Source organism: Nerophis ophidion, unplaced genomic scaffold, assembly GCF_033978795.1.
Source record: "Nerophis ophidion isolate RoL-2023_Sa unplaced genomic scaffold, RoL_Noph_v1.0 HiC_scaffold_50, whole genome shotgun sequence".
NCBI lineage: Eukaryota > Metazoa > Chordata > Actinopteri > Syngnathiformes > Syngnathidae > Nerophis > Nerophis ophidion.
The window spans coordinates 131,241-138,960 of record NW_026906972.1 but is presented as its reverse complement, the minus strand read 5'-3'; positions in this window follow the sequence as shown (position 1 = coordinate 138,960).

The following is a 7,720-nucleotide window of genomic DNA, read 5'->3' as shown; positions in this document are numbered from 1 at the left end:
TAAATATTCATACACTAAACATTTATTTAATATTCATTCAATAAACATGTAGTTATTATTTTTACACTTAATATGTATTTAATATTAATACAAAAACATGTATTTAATTTTAATAAACTAATCATATATTTAATATTAATACACTAAACATGTATTTAATATTCATAAACTAAACATGTATTTAATATTCATACACTAAACATGTATTCAATATTAATACACTGAACATGTATTTAATAATCATATACCAAACATATATGTAATTATATACTAATCATGTATTTAATATTCATACAGTAAACATGTATTTAATATCTATACACTAAATATGTATTTATTATTTATCCACTAAACATGTATTTAATATTCATAAACTAAACATGTATTTAATATTAATACAAACACATGTATTTAAGTTTAATAAACTAAACATATATTTAATATTAATACACTAAACATGTATTTAATATTTATACACTAAACATGTATTTAATATTAATACAAAAACATGTATTTAATTTTAATAAACTAAACATATTTAATATTAATACACTAAACATGTGTTTAATATTAATACACTAAACATGTATTTAATATTTATACACCAAACATGTATTTAATATTTATACACTAAACATGTATTTGATATTCATACACTAAACATGTATTTAATATTAATACACTAAACATGTATTTAATATTAATACACTAAAAATGTATTTAATATTCATAAACTAAACATATATTTAACATTTATACACTAAACATGTATTTAATATTCATACACTAAACATATAGTTATTATTTATACACTAAACGTGTATTAAATATTCATAAACTAAACATGTATCTAATATTAATACAAAAATTGTATTTACGTTTAACAAACTAAACATATATTTAATATTAATACACTAAACATGTATTTAATATTTATACAGTAAAAATGTATTGAATATTCATACACTAAACATGTATTTAATATTCATACACTAAACATGTATTTAATATTAATACACTAAACATGTATTTAATATTTACACACTAAACATGTATTTAATATTAATACACTAAATATGTATTTATTATATATCCACTAAACATGTATTTAATATTCATAAACTAAACATGTATTTAATATTCATACACTAAACGTGTATTTAATATTCATAAACCAAATATATATTTAATATTAATACACTAAACATGTATTTAATATTAATACACTAAACATGTATTTAATATTTTTACACTAAACATGTATTTAATATTCAAACATTAAACATGTATTTAATATTCATACAGTAAACATGTATTTAATATTAATACAAAAACATGTATTTAATTGTAATAAACTAAATATATATTTATTATTAATACACTAAACATGTATTTAATATTCATACATTAAAAATGTATTTAATATTCATACACTAAACATGTATTTAATATTCACACATTAAACATGTATTTAATATTTATACACTAAACATGTATTTAATATTAGTACAAAAACATGTATTTAATTTTAATAAACTAAACATATATTTAATATTAATACACTAAACATGTATTTAATATTATTACAAAAACATGTATTTAATTTTAATAAACTAAATATATATTTAATATTAATACACTAAACATGTATTTAATATTATTACAAAAACATGTATTTAATTTTAATAAACTAAGTATATATTTAATATTAATACACTAAACATGTATTTAATATTCATACACTAAAAGTGTATTTAATATTCATACACTAAACATGTGTTTAATATTAATACACTAAACATGTAGTTATTATTCATACACTAAATATGTATTTAATATTAATACACTAAATATGTATTTATTATATATCCACTAAACATTTATTTAATATTCATAAACTAAATATATATTTAATATTAATAAACTAAACATGTATTTAATATTAATACATTAAACATGTATTTAATATTCATAAACTAAACATGTATTTAACATTTATACACTAAACATGTATTTAATATTCATACACTAAACATGTAGTTATTATTTATACACTAAACATGTATTTAATATTAATACACTAAACATGTATTTAATATTAATACACTAAACATGTATTTAATATTTATACACTAAACATGTATTTAATATTCATTCACTAAACATGTATTTAATATTCATACACTAAACATGTATTTAATATTAATACACTAAACATGTATTTAATATTTATACACTAAACATGTATTTAATATTAATACAAAAACATGTATTTAATTTTAATAAACTAAACATATTTTTAATATTATTACACTAAACATGTATTTAATATTTATACACTGAACATGTATTTAATATTCATACACTAAACATTTAGTTATTATTTATACACTAAACATGTATTTAATATTAATACACTAAACATGTATTTAATATTAATACACTAAACATGAATTTAATATTCATACATTAAACATGTATTTAATATTTATACACTAAACATGTATTTAATATTCGTACACGAAACATGTATTTAATATTTATACACTAAACATGTATTTAATATTCATACATTAAACATGTATTTAATATTCATACACTAAACATGTATTTAATATTTATACAAAAACATGTATTTAATATTCATACACTAAACTTGTATTTAATATTTATACACTAAACATGTATTTAATATTTATACAAAAACATGTATTTAATTTTAATAAACTAAACATATATTTGATATTAATACACTTAACATGTATTTAATATTCATACACTAAACATGTAGTTATTATTTATACACTAAACGTGTATTTAATAATAATACAGTAAACATGTATTTAATATTAATACACTAAACATGTATTTAATATTAATACAAAAACGTGTATTTAATTTTAATAAACTAAATATATATTTAATATTAATACACTAAACATGTATTTAATATTTATAAACTAAACATGTATTTAATATTAATACACTAAACATGTATTTAATATTAATACAGTAAAAGTGTATTTAATATTCATACACTAAACATGTGTTTAATATAATACACTAAACATGTAGTTATTATTCATACACTAAACATGTATTTAATATTTATACACTAAACATGTATTTAATATTAATACACTAAATATTTATTTATTATATATCCACTAAACATTTATTTAATATTCATAAACTAAATATATATTTAATATTGATACACTAAACATGTATTTAATATTAATACACTAAACATGTATTTAATATTAATACATTAAACATGTATTTAATATTTTTACACTAAACATGTATTTAATATTCATACACTAAACATGTATTTAATATTCATACACTAAACATGTATTTAATATTAATACAAAAACATGTATTTAATTGTAATAAACTAAATATATATTTAATATTAATACATTAAACATGTATTTAATATTCATAAACTAAACATGTATTCAACATTTATACACTAAACATGTATTTAATATTCATACACTAAACATGTAGTTATTATTTATACACTAAACATGTATTTAATATTAATACACTAAACATGTATTTAATATTAATACACTAAACATGTATTTAATATTTATACCGTAAACATCTATTGAATATTCATACACTAAACATGTATTTAATATTCATTCACTAAACATGTATTTAATATTCATACACTAAACATGTATTTAATATTAATACACTAAACATGTATTTAATATTTATACACTAAACATGTATTTAATATTAATACAAAAACATGTATTTAATTTTAATAAACTAAACATATTTTTAATATTATTACACTAAACATGTATTTAATATTTATACACTGAACATGTATTTAATATTCATACACTAAACATTTAGTTATTATTATACACTAAACATGTATTTAATATTAATACACTAAACATGTATTTAATATTAATACACTAAACATGAATTTAATATTCATACATTAAACATGTATTTAATATTTATACACTAAACATGTATTTAATATTCATACACGAAACATGTATTTAATATTTATACACTAAACATGTATTTAATATTCATACATTAAACATGTATTTAATATTCATACACTAAACATGTATTTAATATTTATACACTAAACATGTATTTAATATTCATACACTAAACTTGTATTTAATATTTATACACTAAACATGTATTTAATATTTATACAAAAACATGTATTTAATTTTAATAAACTAAACATATATTTAATATTAATACACTTAACATGTATTTAATATTCATACACTAAACATGTAGTTATTATTTATACACTAAACGTGTATTTAATAATAATACAGTAAACATGTATTTAATATTAATACACTAAACATGTATTTAATATTAATACAAAAACGTGTATTTAATTTTAATAAACTAAATATATATTTAATATTAATACACTAAACATGTATTTAATATTTATAAACTAAACATGTATTTAAGATTTATACACTAAACATGTATTTAATATTCATACACTAAACATCAATTTAATTTTTAATAAACTAAACAGATATTTAATATTAATACACTAAACATGTATTTAATATTAATACACTAAACATGTATTTAATATTTTTACACTAAACGTGTATTTAATATTTATACACTAAAAGTGTATTTAATATTAATACACTAAACATGTATTTAATATTAATACACTAAACATGTATTTAATATTTATACACTGAACATGTATTTAATATTCATACACTAAACATGTATTTAATATTAATACACTAAACATGTATTTAATATTTATACACTAAACATGTATTTAATATTCATAAACTAAACATATATTTAACATTTATACACTAAACATGTATTTGATATTCATACACTAAACATGTAGTTATTATTTATACACTAAACATGTATTTAATATTAATACACTAAACATGTATTTAATATTTATACACTAAACATGTATTTAATATTAATACACTAAATATGTATTTATTATATATCCACTAGACATGTATTTGATATTCATAAACTAAACATGTATTTAATATTCATGCACTAAACGTGTATTAAATATTCATACACTAAACATGTATTTAATATTAATACAAAACATGTATTTACGTTTAATAAACTAAACATATATTTAATATTAATACACTAAACATGTATTTAATATTTATACAGTAAACATGTATTAAATATTCATACACTAAAATGTATTTAATATTTATACACTAAACATGTATTTAATATTAATACAAAAACATGTATTTAATTTGAATAAACTAAACATATATTTAATATTATTACACTAAACATGTATTTAATATTTATACACTGAACATGTATTTAATAGTTATACACTAATCATGTATTTAATATTAATACACTAATAAAGTATTTGATATTCATACACTAAATATGTATTTAATATTCATACACTTAACGTGTATTTAATATTTATTCACGAAACATGTATTTAATATTTATACACTAAACATGTATTTAATATTCATACATTAAAAATGTTTTTAATATTCATACACTAAACATGTATTTAATATTCATACATTAAACATGTATTTAATATTTATACACTAAACATGTATTTAATATTCGTACACAAAACATGTATTTAATATTTATACACTAAACATGTATTTAATATTCATACATTAAACATGTATTTAATATTCATACACTGAACATGTATTTAATAATCATATACTAAACGTATATGTAATCATATACTAATCATATATTTAATATTCATACAGTAAACATGTATTTATTATCCTCTAAATAAGGCACACTTGGAAATAATGAATTTCTTTATGCGTGCAGTTGCGGCAGAACTCCACAGGAGGGCGCACGTTCCCTCTTAATAAGTCCGGTCCTCTCCGCCTCTCTATCTCTCTTTTTCCTTTTTTTTTGTTTCTTTTATTTTTTTTACATAAGTTTGGTTTCTCACACACTTATATTTATACACTAAACATGTATTTAATATTAATACAATAAACATGTATTTAATATTTATACACTAAACATGTATTTAATATTAGTACAAAAACATGTATTTAATTTTAATGAACTAAACATATATTTAATATTAATACACTAAACATGTATTTAATATTATTACAAAAACATGTATTTAATTTTAATAAACTAAATATATATTTAATATTAATACACTAAACATGTATTTAATATTCATACACTAAAAGTGTATTTAATATTCATACACTAAACATGTGTTTAATATTAATACACTAAACATGTAGTTATTATTCATACACTAAATATGTATTTAATATTAATACACTAAATATGTATTTATTATATATCCACTAAACATTTATTTAATATTCATAAACTAAATATATATTTAATATTAATACACTAAACATGTATTTAATATTAATACATTAAACATGTATTTAATATTCATAAACTAAACATGTATTTAACATTTATACACTAAACATGTATTTAATATTCATACACTAAACATGTAGTTATTATTTATACACTAAACATGTATTTAATATTAATACACTAAACATGTATTTAATATTAATACACTAAACATGTATTTAATATTTATACAGTAAACATCTATTGAATATTCATACACTAAACATGTATTTAATATTCATTCACTAAACATGTATTTAATATTCATACACTAAACATGTATTTAATATTAATACACTAAACATGTATTTAATATTTATATACTAAACATGTATTTAATATTAATACAAAAACATGTATTTAATTTTAATAAACTAAACATATTTTTAATATTATTACACTAAACATGTATTTAATATTTATACACTGAACATGTATTTAATATTCATACACTAAACATTTAGTTATTATTTATACACTAAACATGTATTTAATATTAATACACTAAACATGTATTTAATATTAATACACTAAACATGAATTTAATATTCATACATTAAACATGTATTTAATATTTATACACTAAACATGTATTTAACATTCGTACACGAAACATGTATTTAATATTTATACACTAAACATGTATTTAATATTCATACATTAAACATGTATTTAATATTCATACACTAAACATGTATTTAATATTTATACACTAAACATGTATTTAATATTAATACACTTAACATGTATTTAATATTCATACACTAAACATGTAGTTATTATTTATACACTAAACGTGTATTTAATAATAATACAGTAAACATGTATTTAATATTAATACACTAAACATGTATTTAATATTAATACAAAAACGTGTATTTAATTTTAATAAACTAAATATATATTTAATATTAATACACTAAACATGTATTTAATATTTATAAACTAAACATGTATTCAACATTTATACACTAAACATGTATTTAATATTCATACACTAAACATCAATTTAATTTTTAATAAACTAAACATATATTTAATATTAATACACTAAACATGTATTTAATATTTATACACTAAACATGTATTTAATATTCATACCTTAAACATGTAGTTATTATTCATACACTAAACATGTATTTAATATTAATACAGTAAACATGTATTAAATATTTATACACTTAACATGTATTTAATATTCATACACTAAACATGTAGTTATTATTTATACACTAAACATGTATTTAATATTAATACAGTAAACATGTATTAAATATTTATACACTTAACATGTATT